We start from the raw sequence: 23975 nt of genomic DNA, 5'->3' as shown, positions 1-23975 counted from the left end.
GGAGAAGTAGAGGAGAGCCGTATTTCTTTCCAAAAGTGTTTATAATCACTGCAGCCTGCAATTAGATCACATTTTAGTTGATGTCAAAATACGTTGGTTTAATCCACTGGCTGTCTTCAAGTCTAATGATATCCATGTTTCTAGAAATGATGAAATTATATATGTAGACTCATTCTTTTAAAAATTATTTTGCTTATAGTTATGCCATGCTTATCAAGGTCATTCTTCATGAGCCTAGCAAAGTTACTTTTCGTATACGTTTAAAGAGGCATGATTACAACATGGAAGGGAAATTCTGATGCAACTTTAAAAAAAATTAGAGAACTTTTCATTTTATTCTTTTACACATTTCGTATGTAATCTAGACTATCACAGTAGCTTTTATTGTTTTCTGCTTGTATTATAAAATTATCTTGTCTAGCTTACATGATTTTAGAATCTGCATCTCACTGGAAAAGGTATTGGTAGTATGTGTCTTTGCAAAACATTGTTACAGATGGGATTTCCACCCATAGAAATTAGATAGTCTCTCCTATTCCTAAGGAGAACCTCATGAATAGTTTTGTAAAAGAAAGCCACGAGTTTATCGTGTTTTAGATACTCTAAAACTCCTTTTAATATGCCTATTTGTCCCTTGCAAATAAAGAGAACAGTGCCTCGTCTTCCATGTGAGCAGTTTTTAGCAATCAACCAATCCCTAGCAATTGTGAAATCACAGAACGGAGTCAGTGTTCTCCAGTTCTGAACTTGAAGTTCCTGATAACTGAACCGTGGTTGCCAAAAAAGAAGAGGGTTCTGAAACCTATCACCACTTATCAGAAGTTCTTATAAACAAAGAGAAATCATACTTTTTTCTTTTTGCATACAAAAAAACAGCGGCTAATTAATCTTTGTTGCCAGGTGAATTGGCTGTATTCAGAGGAAATAGGCAACTTGTAGAAAGAAAGTTTAACGTGTATTTTAGAATTCTATCATGATACAATTTAGCAACTGATGTTGATGAGCAGATAGTTACTGTGGTTTATAACAGGAGAACCACTGTTAGCTTGTAATATTTCTACTGAGGCAAAGGAAATCAAATCATTTCTTAAGTGTGGAAAGTACATTATATCTCTTCAACAAGTCAATGTGTATGGGGCTGATGGAGTTCCACTCTAGATAGCACTATGGCCACTGGTAAGAACTATACAGCCTCTTGTCTATTCATAGGGAGATAGACATAGGGTGAAGGGAAAAAAAAAAATTAGGTGGGAAAGGAGCTAGGGTCAGGAATCTGAATGTGCAATCATGAGAGATAACCTCCTGTAAAAACCAGAGAATGCAAGGGGCAAAGGAAGCATGGTGTTCATTTAGGATCCAGTCTGATCTTACCAGACTGGTACAGCTGGAGGAAGCATTCAATAAAAGTTTGTTGAATGGATAAATGAATGTAAACACCCAAAACTACAAGATCACTAGCCCATAAGCTCAGAGAGTAGGGAAAATTAGACTTATTAGGAAACTGCCTTGGTAGCCAGTTACTTAGCAATGTCAATATGACGTCTGCTAAATAACATTTATTAACAACCGTGTTTGCTTGCATTTTTCTCATAGTCAATGAATTGTTATGAAATCTCAAAATAACTTGTTCTCTGCTCGCTTACATTATATTAATCTAGTTTGAATTTAATGACTGCCCTGTGTAAGAGACTCTGGGATATTATGTCAGAGAAACTTTGTACTCTAAGTGCAGATGGTTTTACATAAGTGCAGAGAGTTTAATATAAAGGAAGTATAACATTTATTTTAACACTTCCCTTAATAATGACCACATTTTTGAAGCATTGTTTTTGTTTTGCTTTGTTTTTTGCCTGAAAGAGCCCAGTGACCTTCAAGTCCCTTTCCTGGTTAAGGCTTAAAGCTATCCTTTTCATATATTTGAATATTATTGTTGTCCATGTTCACACTGCCACCTTTCTGCACACCTGGACAAATACTGTGTCCCATCAGCTTAGCTTTACCCTGCTCAGGAAAGTTTAATTCCATCCACATAATTGGATAATTTATTGTGCACTCAGTTTCAGATTAGTCATTGGTTAATTCAGCAAAAATTAATTGAGCTTCCACTATATGCCAGGCATAGTGCGAGATGCTGGGGTGAGCAAGTCATTTATAAATGTTTTAAGTAAGGTTAGTCCTATTGTCAATTCGTAAGGAATCCTAACTTGTTCCCTATGCTCATCATTGTCCATTTCCCTTTAACTTGCTGTAAGCCTATTTTCTTTCCTTGTGATAGTACACAAAAACCATCTCTATGCCAGTTTTCTCACTTTCATTCTTCTACAGTGTATATGTAAAGCAGCTGCTTAGTGGCTCACAGATGCAAATTTAACACAGTAGCCATAGACCTAGACTACTACTATGCGTATATATGTGTACGTGTGTGTGTGTGTGTGTGTGTGTGAGAGAGAGAGAGAGAGAGAAAGGATAAGTAAGAGACCTATGAGAACTAAGATCCAGTTCAAGTTGTGCTTCAAGAATTGTACGCAAAAATATCGCCATTGGTGTTGAGGCTGACCTTCGGTTAGTTTTGTTGTGATGATTGATGCATAGTGACATGTTGACACAGTACTACTTTTGTTTCTAAACTCCAATATTGGTTTATCATCTTCTCCTTCTTGAGTTGGCATATTTACAGGCTCTTAGTTCCTTGGTTTTCAGCATTAATCCTAATGTTTTGTCTAAAGTATAGTGCAGGTTTCCTTGTATTTCAATTCACTATGCTTGAAGGGAAGTCACCATAAGTAATGATTTTGCTCTACTCCTTGGCAGCACAACCACAAACTAGACAGTGGTTCAAAATCTCAGGGTTTGCAAGGGGCTATGAGAGACCATATTCAGCCTCAGGGAACTGCTAAAATGCTCAGATTAATTGTCTAGATATGAGTTCACAAGTCTCATGAACATTTACTTTAGAGTTAGAAGAAACTCTAAACTCACTAAATCACTGTTAAATGTCAGGGTAAACCACTTGGTTTTACTGGAGGAAAATGGAATCCATTTAAGAACCAAAATCCTAATATCTAAAATGAAGTTAATGTAGAATAGCACATGCAGGGGGAGCGGCCATGAAGCCTATGGCAGCAATCTTGGCCTCTGTAGACTTTGTACCAGGCAGCTGCTCTTTCCTTCTCCAGATTCACATTATAGACAAATTTTTGTTTATTCACATGAGTAGACAAACTCATGAAATGGTCTCAATCAGCAAATGGCTTTGGAAGCCAGGTAGAGTGAACCAGTCTTTGGTTTATAAATGTGCTGTGATGCTAATGGAACAGCTGCATTAACAATCAACTTTAGTAAGGAAACAGGGGTTTTAGGATAAGAAGCTGAAATGGGTAAAGAAGAACAACAAAGCAAATGACATGCCTGAAAAGTAAACTTTACCATTTGAAGGAATATTATGCAAAATCCACTTGAAAATAATGAATGAGAGGGCCAACTTGATATGTTTTAAAGAGAGTTGGTTGAGATGAGGCCTCAGTTTGGCTTTGACAAGGCTATTGTTAATGTGGGGAGAGTGGGGTTCACATCCCCCAAAATCACATCTTTCAATCTTTATTTATGCTAAGAAAAGATAGCAAGAAAGTACATTGTTCTTTCCTCATTACCAGACCTTTTTTCTTTCTTTGCTTTTTTTGTCCCCGGACTATAAATCAGTTAACTAGGCAGGGTCATTTTCAAGAGCTTTCGTAATGCCAAGAGACACCAAATGGTGAGGTAGATCAAAGGGACAAAGAATTATAGAGGCATTGATCCATTTTCCTTAAGACCCTGAGTACAATGTGAACAGACTACTTAGCTCCAGGCTGCAAACCAAGTATTTTGCAGCAGACCCAGTCGGGATTTCTTAGGAAGTTCTCCCTGTTGCTTTTCATAGTTTAGATAATCCACATGAACAACCCTGATTAAATCAGTTGCCCCCAGGCTATGGGCAAAAGCATAAATGGTTTTTCAGGAAAGAATGGTCCAAAAGCCTGCCTCTTTCTCTCTCTCTCTTCCCTCTTCTCTCTATCTATATACTTCCTCATTTTTTTAGTTACTCACTTACATTTTTTATCCTGAAATTCTGTCTATCCAATGTAATGGTAAGTAGAGAGTATTACTGAAAAGGTGCCATTCTTCTCTTCATTTCATGATTCAGGTTTTGATTTTGAATTGCATTACCTGTCTTCTTGTGCTGATTATGAACAGTTTTTTGAAAGGCTGTTATCTAGGGGGTGGTTATCCAATAATATTATGGAAGGTCAGAAGGCATTTGTTTCTCAAGTCTGATTCTTTTTAAACCAGGCAATTACTCTATGGTTTAATAATCCTTACCTCAAAGTTCACTTGAAAGAAAGCTCATAAGATTTAAGGGGAAAAAAAAAAAATCCCTAAAAATAAAAGTTAGGCTAGTCTAGGCCAGGGTGGGAAATTCCATTGTGGCTAGAAGCCCATGGCAGGTAGAGTGGAATTTAATGAAGGAAACTGCTGTGTTTTTGTGTCTTTCTGTATGTTTTTCCTTTAAAACCAAGAGCTGGGCAGGCATCCCATTCGACCTGACGTGACCCAAGCAAATTGCTTCTTATATAAAAACAACTGCAGACTTTGAGAATGTGAAAATGCACTGTATCCTTCTCCAACTGAGGGAAACGAAAGCCTGAGAAACAGGACGGCCTTGTCAATACTCGTTGAGCAGAACTATCACTCAAACCTGATAAAGGGAGATTAGGACAAGCTTCCTTATGCCAGAGGGATTCATTATAAGTAAGACTTCTTTATTTATTTTTTATTCTCTTAAACAAGCACAAGTGGTAGATGGAAAATGCATTTTTTTAAAGACAGATTTTATGTAGGAAATGGTAGTATGCACAATTTTTTAAAGTCTTTTCATAGAACTCACATTTTTAATTTAAAAGAACAAATATTAAATTTAAAAAAGACAATGAGAAGCATTTTCCTTTTCTGCCACAGTCTCAGACAAGGGAAGGAGAAGAGATTCAGGGTGTGTCCACTGATATTGCATTCAGATGTGTTGTCTTGGCTTGTGTACTGACAGATTTATTTAAAAAACAAAGTTTTAAAAATGCATTGTGTGCTAGTGAAGTCACTTCATAAATCTTTTCCTTTATGAATTATTTTGATCACAAGGCTTGTTGTTTGAATCACTGAAGGACTATTCTCCCTAAAAGAAAAATGCCTTCATTTCCAAACTGTCAGTTCAAAAGCCAGCAACTTCCCCTGAACAGCATGCAGGGATCCAGAGGGGCAGAGAAAAAGGGACCACATGAGTCCTGACTCTAATATGAAGCATAATTCAGTTTAGATTTGTCGTGGTTCACAGAAGAGACATGTTTTGAAAATTTGGACCCAGAGTCCGTACTTTTCTAGTAAATGACTTAGTTTGAAATACTGATTCTGCTTTAGGAAAAAACAAACAAATAAGGGAACACAGCCTTTGATGCAGCTGGTCCGTCAGAGGGCGGAAAGTTAGAATTAGAATGCTCTTCAAGCTGTGGCTGAATAATGAAGGGTAGGGCTTCCTAGCTGGGCAGTGACCACAGTCCCCTGGGAGAACAGAGGACAAATATTACCTAATGTGTACAAAGACTTTCAAAGTTAAGTTGATTACAAGCTGAGGGAAGAAGGTTGGATGAGGCAGCAAGGACTGAATTCCACCAGAAGGACCTGATAGGTGCCACAGGGCTCCACTCGGCCCTCAGTTCTCAGGGTTTAAGGGATGGGTACCAATAGGAAGCCAGTTAGGTTCTTGAAATGAATAGCCTGCATAAAATTATTACAGAGAAGAAAGAAAAGTAGAATAACATATTGGAATATATACATACATAGAGATTGGTAAATTGGATGAAGTTTACACTGTAGGTCACTGTGTCATGGGTAAGACTCTCCCTAACCAAGGTGTAATTTGTAGCTAAGGACCTTGTCTTGTTCTTAATTTGTTTTCCTCACAGCACCTGGAATATTGTTGAGACATAAAAATAAATAATTAACAATTGGTCTGTTATATCAATTTTCCATGGTAATTGGTGAGATGGGGTAGTAGGTTAAAAACTCCAGATTAAATACTGGAGGCTGTCTGGAAGAGATGAATTTGAGACTGATTTCTAAAGGACAAAAGGGGTGGACAGAACTGGAGAGGCTGTTTCAGGTTCACTGATTCCAGAGGTATTTTTTGACCACTCCCTGCTTCAATCTGAGAGCTCCATTTTTCTGCTGCTCCATAAAATGAGCAAGAATTGTATGGGAAGGATGGAGAGCAAGTTTACGTGACAGAAGAAGCAAGTTGCTAATGTAGGAGATGGGAAGAATATTAATAGGAAATGCATATTGTTAGAACAAGTGATGAGTACTGTGAATGAGTTTGATCTCAATTCTAAGTCGGCAATATGAGAAAATGGTTGAAATTTAACTCTGGAGTCTGACTACCTGGACCACTTTATAAATTCTTCTATATAAAATACGTAGTAAATGTTTGTCTTAGAATGAGGCTTTATAAATGGTGAGGATGAAGTTACCCATTTTCCCTGCACAACTGTACCACATGTTCAGATTCTCTGTCATAATCAGAAATATCTCACATCACCAATCTCCCAAGCATTCTCATTAAGGTGCCTTTCTTTCTTTGTAACTGTATTTCATTTCACTCATATAGAGTAACCTGTTGAATTTAATTATACAAATATTTCCTGGCCATGTTTAGTAAATGGAATACATACCATTTTCCAAGGCACTGTGAATTACTTTTTTAAAAGACGAAAACAAAATGTCTTTCTTCATAAAGAAAAAGCAGTCTATTGAGAAAGGAAAACTTGCTGACACTTTGATTATAATGCAATTTTCCAAATCAATTTCTAAATACTATCTACCATAAAACAACACTTTTGATAGCTCTGATTTTGGCAATGGAGGAGTAGCTTGTACTATTTCAGGACAAAGATATCCATAGATAACAATTCTAAACTCTGGTTGCAATTTAAAAAAACAAAAACAAAAAAAACCGAACTGCAATTGAAAACTGATAAACAATTATTTGAAGGCACTGGAAAGTGACCAAAAGCAGACAGAATCTGGAGTGAAACATACCAGGTGAAATCCACATTTATGATAGCTTTTTCCCTCAAGGAACTTCCCAGTCTGTGTGGTATGGGACAGTTAGAATTGAAGCAGCAAACCACAATCTTATTGGATTGAGGTGTCAGAGGATGGGGTTCAGAGTTGGCAGAGTTGGCTGAAATTAAGGGAGCAAATTTTGGAAAGGATGGAGCCACAGATGGGGGGCACCCATAAATCCGTATATAAACTCTCCTAATGTCTTGGCTGATTTGTGGACTATGCAAGTAGAGGGGAGTCTATAAGGACTTGGAGAAAAGGAACAACTAGAAGGCTGGAAGAGCTGAGAAAATATATCTGATGAAGGGAAGACAAAGTTAGGAGTATGAGTTTAACTAAGTTGTAAGGGTTTGGTAAATGTCTAAAGCTTTGCTTAAAACACAGAAGGGCCACACTTTAGAAATATAGATGGTGAATCAGGACTAAGAAATTAATTTGAGAAAAAGGGACAAAACAATAACATTGAAAGGCCCTAACAAAGCACAAAACTAAGCCACCACAATGTCAAGGCAGTCAACCAGTAATTTAATTGCCTACTAGAATTAAAAACCATTCTTTAGAGGAAGATAACAGAACCAAGGGTCTTATATCATATATAAGATACAAATACAATTAAATAACGACTGGGCATGGAAACAGGAAAATGTGACTGCTAACCTAAAATACAAAACAATCAATAGAAACAAATCCCTAGGCAATGTACATGTTTTAATTAGCGTACAAGGACTTTAAAGCAAAAGTTATAAATATATTCAGGACTTAAAGAAAAATATGGTCATAAGAGGAAGAAACATGAGAAAATAAGCAGAGAAATGGAAATTATTTTTTAAAAAGCCAAAAAGTTAAGGTACAATATCTGAAACAAATAAACAAAAAATAATTGGAGAGGCTTGACATCATATTGATGGCAGAAGAAAGTGTCAGTAAACCTGAATACAGATTAATAAAAATTATTAGTATAAAGAAGAGAGGGAAAAAGGACTGAAAAAATGTGCAGAGTGTCAGTAATCTGTAGAACAACATCAAACAGTCTAATATTCTTGGAGTATCTCAGGAGAAGAGAAAATCAATGGAATTATTAAGAAGAACCAAAGGGTTAAAGTACAATAGCTGAAATAAAAGTAATTCTTGGCAGCAGATTGGAGATGGAAGAAGAGAAAATGGGACAAAAATGATATTTGAAGAAATGATAGCAGAAAATGTTCAAAATTAAGTGAAAAAGCAAAATTATACAAGGAAAACCACATGTAGGCATTGTTTTCAAACTTCTATAAGCCAAAGATAAAAAGAAAAATCTTGAAAGCAGCCAAAGGTATTTGGGGAATAGATTGCCTATAGAGGAACAATTAAGTAAATGTCAGCTGACACCTCATCATAAATGATGGAAGCTAGAAACAATGATTAGAAAGAAAAACTGTCAACCCAGAATTCTACTTACAGTAATCATAACTTCCAAAGGTGAAAAACTAAACAATTTTCATATAAACAAAATTTGTTGTCAGCAGAACTCATACAAGAAATGTGAAAGGAAGTTCTTTAGGCTGAAAAGACATCAGATGTCCTTAGTTTTAAAAAAAAGAATGAAAAACACTAAAAGTTGTAAATATCTAAGTACATGTAAAAGAATATGTTTTTTATTCTGCTAATTAAAAAAAATTCTGCTTGCTTAATGCATAAATTATAACTTTATCATGGATCTATAATATTTATAAATTTAAAAATATATAAAAATACTACAAAGGATGGAGTGGTGGTAAATAGAATTATACTCCTGTAAGACTCACACGTTAACATGAAGTGGTACAATATTAAGTCTAAGTAGACAGTGATAAATTAAAGAAGCATATTGTAATCCCAAGAACAACTGCTAAAAACCAATACAAAATAGGTACAGCTAAAAAGCCAATAATGGATTTAAAATGGAATAATAAATTACCTACTAAACCATTAAAAACAGAAAGGAAAGCAGAGGAATAAAAAAGCAAAAAAAAAAATAGAAAGCAAATAATGAGATGGTAAATCTAAACTCAACCATAGCAATAATTCCATTCATTGTAAATGGTCTAAACACTACAATTAAAAGACAAAGACTGTCAGACTGGATTAAAAAGTAAGACTTGACTATATACTGTCTATAAAGAAAGCACTTTAAATATCAAGTTATGGTTATCTTGAGAGTAAAAGAATAGGGTGATATATACAAATATACAAATATACATACAGTATGAGTTAGCATAAGAAAGCTGGATTGGCATGAACCTGCGTCCCCTGCATCGGCAGGCAGACTCTCAACCACTGTGCCACCAGGGAAGCCCCTATAAAGTATTTTAAATCAAGTTATACTGAAAAGCAATATATTGAAATTTATCATACAGGTTAAAGACTGTCTTGGCAGAAATCTAGGGGTTTCATTCTTAATCAGAAGAAAGAAGAAAGGTTTAAAATCAATGACATAGATTTTCACTTTAATGAAGTAGAAAACATATGATCATATAAAACACTAAAATAGTGGGAAAAAGGAAATAATAATAAATGCAAAAATCCAAGAAACAGAAAACAAACACTAAAGATACACAGAGGGAAAACTTGATTGTTTAAAAAGATAAATGAATTTGATAAGCCTCTAGAAATAATGATTAAGAAGAAAAGATACAAATTACCAATATCAGTAATGAAAGGGGATATCATTACTTATCACACAGATATTAAAAGAATAACAAGAGGGCTTCCCTGGTGGCGCAGTGGTTGAGAGTCCACCTGCCAATGCAGGGGACATGGGTTCATGCCCCAGTCCGGGAAGATCCCGCATGCCATGGAGCAGCTAGGCCCGTGAGCCATGGCCGCTGAGCCTGCACGTCCAGAGCCTGTGCTCCACAATGGGAGAGGCCACAACAGTGAGAGGCCCACGTACCACAAAAAAATTAAATAAATAAATAAATAAATAAATAAATAAAATAAAAGGATAACGAGAATATTATGAGCACTTCATGCCAATAATTTCAACAACTTTGATAAAACAGATAATTTCTTTAAAATACATGTTGCCAAAACTGATACAGGAAACAGGAAATCTGAATAACCCTATATTTACTAAAGAAATTGAATTTGTTATCAAAAACTTTCCTAAAAAGACAGCCCCAGGCCTAAGTAGTTTCCCTGAAGAATTCTATAAAACATTGTAGGAGGAAATAATATTAATCCAAACAAATTCTTTCAGAAAATATAGAAGAAAACACTTCCTAACTTGTTTTATGAGGCCAGCATAACCGTAATTAGCAAAAGCTGAAAAAGATAAGAAAATTACAAGGCAGTATCCCTCATGGGTCTGGGCACAGTAATTTTTTTTTTTAATATTAGCAAATAAAACTACCCTTCAATTTAAAAAAAAAGAAAGACTTAATAAAAAAGATGCAGCAATATATAAAATCAGTAATACCTCACAACCAACTAAAGGTTATCTCAGGAATGCAAGTTTAGTTTAACATTTGAAAATAAATCAATGTATATTCACCATATTACTAGAATAGAAAAGAAAAATATGATCTCAATAGATTCAGAAAAAGCATTTTAAATAATTTAATAGGCATTCTTAATAAAAACTCTCAGAAAACTTGAAGAGATAGGAACTTCCTCAATCTGATGAAGGGCTTCTTTAAAAACCTACAATTAATATCATACGTAAATATGAAAGACTGAATAAATGCTTTCTACCTAATATCTAGTACAAGGCAAAGGTACCTATTTTTACTATTTCTGTTCAATATTATACTAAAGATCCTAGCCAGAGTAATAAAGCAAGAAAAATAAAGATTAAAAAATCGAAAATGAGGACTTCCCTGGTGGCAGAGTGGTTAAGAATCTGCCTGCCAATGCAGGGGACACGGGTTCGATCCCTGGTCCGGGAGGATCCCACATGCCGTGGAGCAACTAAGCCCGTGTGCCACAACTACCAAGCCTGCGCTCTAGAACCTGCAAGCCACAACTACTGAGCCTGCGTGCCACAACTACTGAAGCCCATGCACCTACAGCCCGCGCTCCGCAACAAAAGAAGCCACCACAATGAGAAGCCCACGCACCGCAACATAGAGTAGCCCCCACTTGCCGCAACTAGAGGAAAGCTCGCACATAGCAGCAAAGACCCAATGCAGCCAAAAATAAATTAATTAATTTTTAAAAAAAAATAGAAAAGGAATAAAATAAAAATAGAAAACTGCCTTTATTCACATTTACCATGATTGTTTACATTAGAAAATCTTAAGGAATATGCAAAACAACTACTGGAGCTTAAAAGTGCATTTAGAAAGGTCATAGGAACTTTATGCAAAAATTGATTATATTTGTATGTAGTAGTGGCAAATAATTTGAATATGAAATTGTAAAGTTAATTTACAATAGCATTAAGATACAAAATACTTAGGAATAAATTTAACAAAAGAATATAAGGCCTCTACACTCAGAACTAAAAAAGCCTTAGAAATATCCATTGTTTGTGGGTGAATACTCGATATTTAATTAAAGTATGATTTCTCCCCAAATTGATCTATGGAGTCAACACAATTCAAGTCAAGGTCTCAACAGGGTTTTTCTTTTTTCCTAATTTTTGGAGAAATTGTCAAGCTAATTTTAAAATGCATATAGAATTTCAAATAACGTAGAAAAAGAAGAACAAAGTTGGAGCACTCACACTATCTAGTTCAAGATTTTCTATAAGTATAAATAAAAACAGATTATACTATCACCTCCCCTACCAAGAAAAAAACACCTCACAAATAGGCCATTGGAACAGAATAGAGAGAGAATCTAGATATTGACATATGGTTGATTAATATCAACAAAGATGACAATATCATTAATTTGTGAGAAGGAAAATCTTTTCAACTAATGATGCTTGAATCAATAAGAATAAGCATGCAGAAAAAGAAAATTAAACCTTGGCCTCTATCTCGTACTACACACTGAAGTTACTTTGATATGTATTAAACACCTGCAAGAACTAAGATTGTAAGTGCTTCTAGAATGACACATAGGGAAAAGAAAAAACTCTCATAACCTTGAGGTAAGCAAAGATGTTTATAGGACGCAGAAAGCCCTAAACATAAAACAAAAAATTGGTTAATCAGACCTCATCCAAATTAAAAACTTCTGGTTATCAAATGACATTGTTAAGAAAATAAAAAGGCAAGCAACAGACTGGGTGAAAATATTTGCAATACATGTATCAAAAAAGGACTCATGTTCAGAGTATGTAAGGAATAACTTCAAATCAATAACAAGTACACAAATGAAATTTGAAAATGGGCAACAACTTGAATAGGCACTTCACAATGGAAGATCTAAAAATGGCCAATAAACTCATTAAAAACTACTCAGCATCACTAGTCGTCAGGGAAATTCAAATTAAAACCACAAGGAGATCATAGTTCATGCTTACTAGAATGACTAAAACAAAAAAGACTGACACACTCAACTGCTGGCAGGGTTGTAGAATACTTGGTATTCTTACATTTGCTAGTGGGACTGTTCCACCTTGGAACGCTTAGTATCATATAGAGTTAAATATATACCTACCCACCCTATTGCTTGGTAATTGTGTTTCTGGGTATTTCCCAAAAAGAAATGGAAACTATATCCTCAAAAAGACTTGCACAAGAATGCTGACAGTAACTTTATACATAATTGGTTAAAAATGGAAACACCCAAATATAGAAAATGGTATACAAAACGTGGTATATTCATAGAATAGACTACTAATAAGCAAACAAAACAAATGCACTATAACACAGACAACACTGTGGATGAATTTCAGAGATATGTTGTGCAAAAGAAGCCAGAACCCAAAAGACTACATATTGTATGATTCTATTTGTATGAAGGCAAAACTATGGTGGTAAAAATCAGAATATTGGTTGTTACGAGAAATAGGAATTGACTGGAAGGGGGCACAAGGAACTTAATCTTTGTTAGGATAGTGTTTACATAGGTGTATACATTTATCAAAACTCTTTGCACTATATACACTTTAAAATCCATGGATTTTGCTTTATGTAAATTTTACCTCAATTTTTTAAAAAGATGTATGCTTGACTCTAATCAACTCTTACCTGAAGTGCTTCATCCATTTTGCTAACAGTTTCCCCGGGCACTGTCCTAATTAACCATCAAAGCTGTGTTAAAACGTTTCTTTTTTCCTGTTGCCTTGATTCCAAGAGATGTGGTAAAACAAAAATTGTCAAGATTTGGAAACCCAAGAAATGTTCAAGGTTAAGGAAAGAGGAATCTAATAACAAGCCCAGATATGGCCTTGGTTAGGCATTGCTACTTCAGGCAAGTTTTCACTGATTTTGTTCAGTTTTCTTTTGTGAATGATATTGTTTTCTAAATTTGCTTCATTTCTTGAGCAAGAGAGATATAAAGTCCTTCACATTTACTTTTTGTTTGATTACATATTGCAAAGTTAATAGCAAACTCTAAGCTTAAAAACTTCAAAGAATTTCAGGACTTTAAAATTTTTCCTTCTTTCTACTATCCAACCAATAGTTTTGTTTATTCTCTGGTTTACTCTACACTTTTAAAGAGTCATCGCCAAAGAAAAGAATAATTGAATGTTCAAAGATGACAATAAGCAAGATTTCAGCTTCTTTCCAAAAGTAGGCTTACCACTTCCCTGCATTTAACTGTAAAGCTGGTGTTTTGGCAGTATTATCACATGACCGAGAATTCTGCTTTACCTAAAGCACTCTTGTTTTTAGCTTACGTAGGTGTCATCAGGTCTTGCCATATTTTACTCCTCTTCACCCACCCCCAACAAACACTGCACAAGTCTGACTGTAATACAGTTTCTTTTGTAGTGAATATTTTTTTAAAGCACCTAATACCTGAATTATGAAATACAGACAAGAGCACATTAACCTGGCTGACTTATTTCCTCTCCTGCTTTTCTTTAAACACATATTCTAGCCCAGTCTATCAACGCCAGATGGCAACTGCATTTTGATACACTGAATATTTACTAAGTCATGTGGTGTGCTTTTGAAGTATTTTTTTACCCTTTCCATCAAATGAGCTGACTCATCCCTCATTCATTTATTCCTGCTTTTAGCAAGTTGCATTTTTAGAAACTTGACCTCGGCTTTATCAAAATGATAAAAGATGTTTTAAAATGATGCATCAGAAATTCTGAAGTCCTAACTACATCTTATGTCCTATGACTATCATGTATATTGTTACATTTTTAAATGTTAGTAATGTACCAATTTCCCTCATATATTTTAATGAAACTTTATTCCAACGACATTACTTTTTAGCATAGAAGAATGTGGCGGGAGTATATTTGTACTTAGCTTTAGGATATTAAAGCATTTATGGTTGAAATCGCTTAAAATGCCCATGAAAATGGCAACTGAGCAACTGATGTTTATGTCCAGGTCCTAAATAAAGAGCACTATATTTTGGGTCTAATGAAAGATTTGGCCTATTAGAAATAGGCAGTAGGCCTAATAATAGTGATAGTAATAAGAAAAAAGACTAAATGACCTCAGAATACTATGACTCTCATGTTTTCTTCTTGTTTTCTTGGTCTTCATAAGAATATGCATTTGTGGAAGCACTCTCAGTAAACAAATGCTGGTATTCCTCAATCTAAGGATATAAAAAACAACAGAAGAAAGTGCTGACAGATAAAAGTACATGGCTTTGAAAAATGTGCATGGAGGCCAGTGCATATTCTAAGAATTCTTCTTGGCCTGTTTATCCCTGAAGACTATTTTAAGTTATTATTTAAGTTGTTATGGCTACCTCTCAATGACTTTTCAGAAATAGTAGAGAATATTGGGTGTCTTAAGAACTTAAGAATTAGTGCTTCATATAAAAGAGTGGGAGTTTTCTTTGTGAATAATTTTTTTCAAAATTATTATCGTTTTTTTTTTCTTTTTAAAAGCAGACATTAAGGATATTTGGAAAGATTCAAAGGACCTATTCAGTTTTACCAAAAATCTGCCATGACACCCTTATCCATTATATTTTCTAGCTCTGTTGTGTAATTAAAATTGCTTCTATCCTTTGTGTGTGTGTGACATATTCTGTATAGTGCTTACTTAGTCTGGAGTAGATTCTCAAAAGTATTGATTGCCTTGTTAGTTTATGAATGCATGTAAAACTCTGAGCATAGTGCCTGATACACAGTGTGCATTCAGTTGCTCATTCTTATTCTATTAGTATTGCTCCTGTTACTATTACTGCTTTTAAAAGGACATTTCCCACTGGCCTTTAGAAGTTGTCTCATTAAGCCTATCTTTTTATAAAAGATTTGGGAAATATATAATCTACCTAGTGTAAATTTAAAGTAATTTGAGTTGTATTCTAGAAGCAAAAGAAGGAGAACATTCTAGAGGCAAAACACCACCAACAGTACTGAGTTCCTCGAGGCTTGGATTAGAATTAGTTTTTTTTAATGTATATAGAACTTGAGATCAAATCAATTTTATCCCTATGACGTATGTGGACTTCTCTTCTCTATAGACTGTGTCAGTTCATTCACCTATATGATCCTGTAAAAGAGGAAGTACATCCTGATAAAGCATACCCACGTATCACAAAGCAGAGACTCGAGTCCATTGTGCACCCTTTTAGGTTTTGTAGATCTACAACATTGTTAGTGGTTTCTTTAGAAAAAAATCTGATGGAATTCCACATTCTCTTATTAAATAAGCCCAGAAGATTTTCTACTAACCCTTTCACTTTTAATAGCCCTTTTCTGTGTAATCAACATCTGAAGAACTAGAATTTCTGGAGTCCATTCATCGTTTTTATTTTATGAATTTCACTTGAATGTTTCTAACTTTGTGGAGACTCATCTAATTGAATGGTAACATTTTGTATTGGGTCAACAAGAGAGTTAGTAGTAAAAGCATTGTGGTGGCGGGACACACAAACTCACACACATGTAAGGTTTCCCATATGGTTCATATTGTATTCCCTTTCCTGAAGTAAAGTAACAATGAAAGAACAACATATCTTCTTTGGCTCCTCTGCCAGATTAAACTATGGGATAAGTAAGTTATTGTATTATTGGGGGAGATAGGAAATGGATGGATATAGGTTAAATTTTTGAACTGGGAGACACTTCAAATGTAATTGGGATCATTTATTTAGTAACATATTAGTCAACTGCTTAAAGATGTATTATTTTAAAATATTAAAAGATTTAATTTCTGAGGCTGCTGGTTAGCCAAAGGAGTAAGAGCTGGAGTAAATCATAACATTTGCTTTACTTTTATTTTGGGAGCATTACTTTCTGTATTTGCATTGATTGAGTTTGTTGCCTTTGTGTTGAAACTTAATGATAATTCCCTGACAGTGTTGGTAACCTTTGACTACTATATTTATGAACTTTGCCATATACTGGAGCAAATTCTAGTCAAGCTAAAGTGTTTGGTTTTTCTAAACTCTCTCTGTACTTCAGATGGAATTTCATTCCTCTATTAAGCTGTTAGTCTAGTGGCTTATTGTATATAATTTATCAAATGCTATCTTTTAGGAGGAAGCCAGTCCTATGTAATATAACATTGTTATTGTATAGAACACAAATTAGTAAAGTATTTAATAGTACACTTTTTTGAATGGCACTTTCTAAATTTAAGATATTACTATTCTATTCTATCAGTGCTTGGAAGACTGGGTATGGTGAGTTTTTCCTTAATAAGAGAAGATTATCATGTCTCCTCATTTATCTTATGATACTTAGCTCATTAGGTCTTTGAAAGTATTAACTGTGAAAATGTATATAAAATGCTTAGCAAAATGTGGTACGCAGTAAGCATTCAATAAGGTTCCTATTGTAATTATACATAATATGTTCATAGCTATTAATGGTATTAAAATACTAATAAGACTGTGATTAGTACAATGTATAGTATGTAATAAATAATAAGTATTAATTATTTTAACTAATAAGTTCCTTAGTAAATTTTTTAACTGCAGTGCTAAGGCAATAATAGAAGGACTATCATAACAAATTCAAAAATATGGTTAAAACAACTAGTCAAAACAAAGCACAAAATTTAGTGAATATTTACTCTTAAAGTACATCGTTTTACTCTTCTGATAGACAACCATATCAAAGTATAAGTGGAAAACATGTTCTATAATGTGGGAAATTTAAACACGTTATGCTTGTGAAAAACCTCTAAAGGATTAACCTTAAAAATAATCTAGTACTGTCTTCTGTTCCTTAGTTCTGATCTTTAGTGTTTTTTCAAATGATGGAAATTAGAGATTAATCCTTTTTCTTCTACTCCTAGCATTTTATCAATTAGCAAAGGAAGAGATGTCAACAAAGTACCATCTGGTCAATAGTCAAATGGTTGTTACAGACAGTGAGTGCTCTCAGGACTAGACATCTTTCCTTTCTCTTCCATAAAAGTCATGATTACTAGCTCCTTACTCCAAATCTGGTTTAGAGAGATACTAGAGAAGTGCTTATTACTTACTGAGAACCTGCATAGTAGGTATAACAAATAGATAATCATCATCTTAGAGATGATTATGGTTTAAACAGGCTGGTTAACTTGCTCAAGGACATGCTGATAATAAGTAGTGGAGTTGGTTTCAAATTCATGGCTGTCTGACCCAAAACCCATGCTTTCCCTAGCACATCACATGGCTTCTTTCACTCAACCTAAGTAAACTGCCAAAAGCTTTTCCTGGAAGTTTAACCTCACTTTAGGCTTTGTGAGACCTCCCAGCTGTGATCTATGTCTTCCTATTCTTAGGTTCTTTGTCTTCGAGCTAAAAGAAAGGCAAGAGCTGTAGAGGTAGAGGGAGGAAGAAAAGGAGCTTTGTAAGGTTAGGAGTGATGAGCATTCCTCTTCAGCTTCCTCTCCATGATAACTCTTACCTTTATTCCTACGAGAAAAAATGTGGAAGTCCTCCCTTCTTAAGAAGGGTAAAACTACCTTGACAAAGTTCCCTCCAATCAGTGATTAACTAGCAACTCTAGCCCAGAATTCTAAGTCTTTTCTTTTCCTTACTAAAGGTAACTCTTAAGCCTTCCCCTCTACTTAATCTGCATATTGTACTGAGGTTATTTATCTTCCAACATTTTGCAGTTTCCCTTAGGAATACCCTTAGCAACTGATTTCCATACAAACTGTCTGGGAAAGTTTCAGGGGATCATATCCCTTGTAAGTAAACAAAATAGAGAGTTTGAATGGAAATTTAATAGAAAATATATTGGCATGATTATAGGAGGCTGAATGAAACTTTTTTCTTTATATTTGCAGTATAAAAGTCAACTATCAGTTATAGCAATAGACTGGAAGAAAGAGATTATTCTATTTTTTGCCTTATTGATCAGTATAGCTTGTTTTCACCACATTCTATCAATTCAACCTCCAAAGCAAATCTTAAAACTGGTCTCTCTTTCCCATTACCATTGCCTTGTGCTTTGACTATTGCAAATGTTCCTAGTGGAGTTTTCATTAGGAAGAAGTAGTTTTCATTAGAAGAAAGTAGACTCTTCCTTTTCCAAATACAATCTCTAGTACAAGGGAGAAAAGATATGCCTTTCACTCTCTTTAAACTACGGTTTCCACTGCTTTTTTTCATCTCCACATAAATGTTTTCCTAACTTCTCCCATCCACTGCAATCCTACTGAGAGAGGGCATCAAGGCAAGGGCTGGCTTGGGTAGCCTCCTTTTTGGTCCACAGACTCCTGTTGTTCTCCCACTTAGCTGCTTTTCATATAGTCCTTTTTTGTGTAGAGATTTTTTGAAAACTGAGAAATTTCAGAAAAATTTGTTCCTAAAATATTTATGCCCTATTTTTATAAAAGGCCTTAGGAAAATGACTAAGGATAAAAAGGTGACTCTATTCTATCAGTACTTATGATCACCTTCAGTAATTCTGCTAATCTTCTGCATTCTTTTCTGACCATGCTCTGGATTTTATACCATAGTTGAGGGCTCTATTTCATCAATTTGTTTTCCTCTATTCTTCAATCCTACATAATTTGTTTAGTGAAGAACTAAGAATGAAATATCTCCTGCTTTATAGTCTTCATACACCTTCTTTGTGATTGTTTCAAGTCAGAGAAAGTGGTTGTGTCTATATTATGAAGCCAAGTGGCTAAATAAATCCTAATTTAATGAATAAAATTAATTTGGCTACTCCATAACAAAAGTCTACTTGTGTTAGAAGTCTGTTTAGCTTATATTAAATCTCTATGACTCAGTAACCCTCCTTGAGGCACTGGGTGGGGGTGCGGGAGGGAGTGAATGTGGGGGAACTAATAATAATACTAAAATAAAATAACTTTGAATTTCAGCAATACTATCCATTGTAAAGTGATGCTGGCCCGAAAGATATCAAGAAACAGCTGGCTGAAACAAATATAGTTAAAACATTTCTGGAATTAACAAATGAGTCCAGCTTCTGGATAACGCTAGCAAGACAAAGGAATATAGTCTTTGATTGGGAAGAGGGTAAGAGGTGAGGTTGAGAGATCCTCACCATTTGGCTACACAATTAATTAGATTTGTCAGTAATGCTGTAGGTTGTAGTTATAAAGGTTTGAGGTGGTTATTAATTAATCATATATAGGAATTCTTTGATAATATATATGTGTTTTAGAACAGTTGGTAGTAAAGAAAATTTCTGTACATAATTATTATTTACTTAAAAATGTATTATGTGAATTCTTAAAGGTAAGACTAGATGATCTTTGGTATTCGCTCACCAATATAGTCTCCTACAATGGGTCCTTTAGAACATTAACATTTACTTTTACTATATTTTCATGTATCTTTGATCTTTGTAATAATCACTTCAACAAACACCTGTGGGGCCCATAGTTCGTATGTCTGTGTATAATAAACTGTATTATATTTACAATAAGCGTGTACGGTTTAAAAATATATGCTATTGCTTATCCATTATCCATAGGGAAAGAATTTTTTTAATTTCTATATTAATTTTCTGTTTATTTTTTCATTTCTAGAGCTAGTTAATTTATTTAGATTATATCCTAAATATACTTTATCCTGCCTACCCACAACTACATAATTCCATAATATAAGGGCTTATTAGTCCCATTTTTCTGTCTTACTTACCACCTTGGCAACATCAATAGTTAGACACAAAATGAATGAACTGCAGTGATATGCAACATGGATAAACGCTAACAGTATAATATTAAGTGAAAATAATTAAATCTCAAAACATTATGTAGAGCATAATAGCATTTTATAAAGTTAAAAGTAATCAGAATATATACACATTGCATACATAATATATATACATATATGCATACATATACACAAACATAAATTTAAGAATACCTATAGATGTGATAAACTACATGAAAAGGAAAACAAAGAAATGATAAACTTAAAAATCAGGATAATGGTTATCTTGGGTGGAAGAGGCAAGAGTGTAAGTTGGGGAAATCTATATCAATAGATGTAGGTTATTATAGAGCTCCTAACTCTTCTTTCAGGGACTTAAAACATTTACTTTTTTTTCATTAAAAAATAACTATGTGAATAAAAGTAGGCCAGGTATAGCCCAATAATGAGTATGCATCATGTACCAAGGACTATGATTTATCCAATTCCATATACCTGAGGTACAAAAAAAAAAAAAAAGCCATAATCATTATGTTAGTTATCTATTGCTAAAAAAAAAACCCAAAATTACCTCAAAAACTTAGTGACTTAAAACAAAACATGCATTATCTTTCAGGAATCTCTTATGACCAGGAATTCAGGAGCAGGTTAGCGGGGTGGTTCTGGTTTCAGATCTTTCATCTTTCGTGATGCTGCAGTAAAGATGTCAGCAGGGGTTGCAGTCATCTGAAAGCTTGACTGGGGCTAGAAGTTCCACTTCCAAGGTGGCTCACTCACAGGATTCAGAAGTCAGTGTTGACTGTTTGTCTCAGTTTCTTGCCAAATGAACCGTTCCACAGGGCTGCTTAAGTGTCTTCACAACATAGGGGCTGGCTTCCCCACAGTGCATGATCAAAGAGAGTAAGGAGAAACAGCAATGGCTTTTCTAACCTCACATTGAGAGTCATACAAATCACTTTTGCCACATTGTTTTGGTCACACAGGTCAACCCTCATAGGGGTTGTAGGTAGGACTATACAAGGATGTGGATACCAGGAGGCAGGGATCATAGGGGGTCATCTTAGAAACCAGTACCACACAAACCAATCTGGCTTACCTTGAACAACTAGCTTTTTTATATACTACAACTATTTAATTCCAAACATTTCTCCCTATTCTATTCTTGGTGGCATTAGAGAATTTGTTTTTCTCTCTAGAGTTGGAGAAGAAAGAAATAATTTTCTGCTTTTGATACAATAATACTAGCATTCTAATTTCAGCCTTTAGATTTAATTTCTTAATAAACAATGTATTAGCTTCCTTCTGCATGTGCTTTCAACTGTGTTGAACTGTATTATTTTTTTTCTTTTCTAATTCTAGAATTTCTAATTTTTAACCTTCTAGGCTTCATCCTTCCTAAATATACTTAAAATTATTAATCATTTTGTTACTTTCATGGATTTTTTCCCAAAGCCATAGATTTGTTAATTTGCTTATTTTAATGTTTTTCTATTTTTCCACTTCAAAATATTTGTCCAAGTGGCTTTTTGTGCATTCAACAAGTATTTATAGAGACTCTTTCATATGCCAAAACAGTAGAGTATCTCTGTCAAGCAGAATTAGGAAGGTATGGGAATAAATACACGTAGGGGAAAAAGGAGGAGTATTATAAGGAAAGGTAAGGGCAAAATATAAAGTAAGAAATCAAACTTAAAAGTTGGAGGGATTCTCAATTTTTCTACAATACCCTTCTATTTGAAAGACCTGCACTTCAATCACGCCAATTTAATAGTTGACTATTATACTCAAAGATCAACTAGAGAATCATACACCAAAACTCCAGGGTCAGGCTTTGTGAAGTTTTAATACCTGTGGGACTTTTCACAGTTCCTTATCAGTGACATAGCTTAAAATGGTGGTTCACTGATCTTATGGGTCATAAATGTGTGTAGCTAGTAAGAAATAAAAAGAAAAACTTGTCTAGTACCTTGTAGGTAAATGAAAATTAGCCACACAAATAATCCCTTTTCCACTGTTGCTTCACTGCTTGTCAAAATACATTCAGGTGAATAAATCACTAAGGGATCAATTGATTGAAGAATGTGTGACATAATGTTTGCTGTCCCCCTGTGACTTATGTCTGTTCCCAGCCCACATCTACAAGAAAGAGATTTTCATTAGAGAGCTGCTTCTTTTTTTTTTTTTGCGATACGCGGGCATCTCACTGTTGTGGCCTCTCCCGTTGCGGAGCACAGGCTCCGGACGCGCAGGCCCAGCGGCCATGGCTCACGGGCCCAGCCGCTCCACGCATGTGGGATCTTCCCGGACCGAGGCATGAACCCGTGTCCCCTGCATCGGCAGAAAGACTCTCAACCACTGCGCCACCAGGGAGGCCCAGAGAGCTCCTTTTTTTCCTTATTAGAATTCGTTTCATTAACGCTGGAAAAAGAAAAAAAAAAATATTTAGAACACGAAATCATCAGCACAACAAAATAGCACATGGAACAACTAAGGAATATTTTGCATCCTCAAAAGAATACTCATGAAGGAATAAGCATGTTCCGACCATATGTTTTCATGTAATAGTTTACAAATGTATCAAACCACATAAAAACTAAAATTAGCCATTTTGGTGGGAAAGATGACCCCTTTTCTTAACAATGAAGATTTTAGCATATTTATTTTTCATATAAAAGTAGAGGTGATTAATAATGTTATAAGGGGTCATAAAATATTTTTCCCTGAATTCCTGCCTAACCAAGACTTGCAGTTTAAGTCAACTGAAGTCTAATTCAAATTTTGCAACCTTTTGATATCAGATTGAATGGCACTTACTAAAACAGATATAGAAATAATATATCATCTTATATTCTTCTGAAACTGCTTACAGTATGTTCTAGGATTACATACCATAGTCTCCTAAAATGTGAATGACTAGTGAGACAATGAAAAGGAACTGGGCCGCATTCACTTTTTTTTTTTTTTTTTGGAATTCATTTATCAGTTGAGCTTCAAACCTGGGAAGCTGAACCATGAGTCTTAGTGTCCAGGGTTGCCAACTTGGGGAGATAGTGAGACTTAGCTAGAAAGGTTTCCAGGAAAGAGTAAACTCAATTAACTTGCTATGGCTAAATATTTGAAACCTGAAATTTTCAGGCTTCCAGGTCTGTTCTGATCTCAGCCAGGCATTGGCAATTAAGAACAGTTCTCATTTTGTGGTATTCCGAGCTACTAGACAAAACTGCAAAATATCAGTATGCTCTATTGCCCACAAATGAAATCTTTACCCTACCACCTCCAGCCCCACTCCACCCATATTTCCCTTTTTTACACCCTGAGCTATTTGTTCATTCCTAGATTGCCAATATCAGTTAAGTGTTGATCAGATTCTAGAATATAAAAGTAATTAACAGTAAGGTGTGAATGAGGTTTACAGGTTCACAAGGCAGATTTGCATTTTAAAACAGGGGCTTGTTAAACACAAATGAACTTGTAATAGGTGGAATGTGTGAGAGAGATTTTTGTCTCTAAGTGATGGGGAGAAGATTTCCAGTGCTCTTTCTCAGCCCATGGGTACACAAGTACAGTCTTGTTGGCATTCCTCTCCCCTCTGCAGGTTCTCACCATTCACTCCTCTTTTATCCACCAGTCACCTTTGCAAATAGTACATATTTAAAACAGAATTAGTAGAGAATTGCTTGATAAAACTTTGTACAAACGTG

The 23975-nt window shown here is 34.8% G+C and overlaps 1 protein-coding gene across 19 annotated transcripts in view; it reads left to right on the top strand.

The window, feature by feature from the left end:
• ZBTB20 (zinc finger and BTB domain containing 20) overlaps nucleotides 1-23975 on the top strand; it is a 797904-nt gene that overhangs the window by 472349 nt on the left and 301580 nt on the right. For 2 of the 19 annotated variants that reach the window (XM_060010681.1, XM_060010678.1), the window contains exon 1: nucleotides 1-23975. This exon is cut by the window's left edge and continues 11251 nt beyond it; it is cut by the window's right edge. The exons of the other annotated variants lie outside the window; for them this stretch is intronic. The gene's annotated coding sequence lies outside the window, so the exon portion shown is untranslated. 19 annotated transcript variants of the gene reach the window in all.

This window comes from Delphinus delphis, chromosome 4 (genome assembly GCF_949987515.2).
Source record: "Delphinus delphis chromosome 4, mDelDel1.2, whole genome shotgun sequence".
Classification (NCBI taxonomy): Eukaryota; Metazoa; Chordata; class Mammalia; order Artiodactyla; family Delphinidae; genus Delphinus; species Delphinus delphis.
This window is presented reverse-complemented; position numbering and strand designations above follow the sequence as displayed.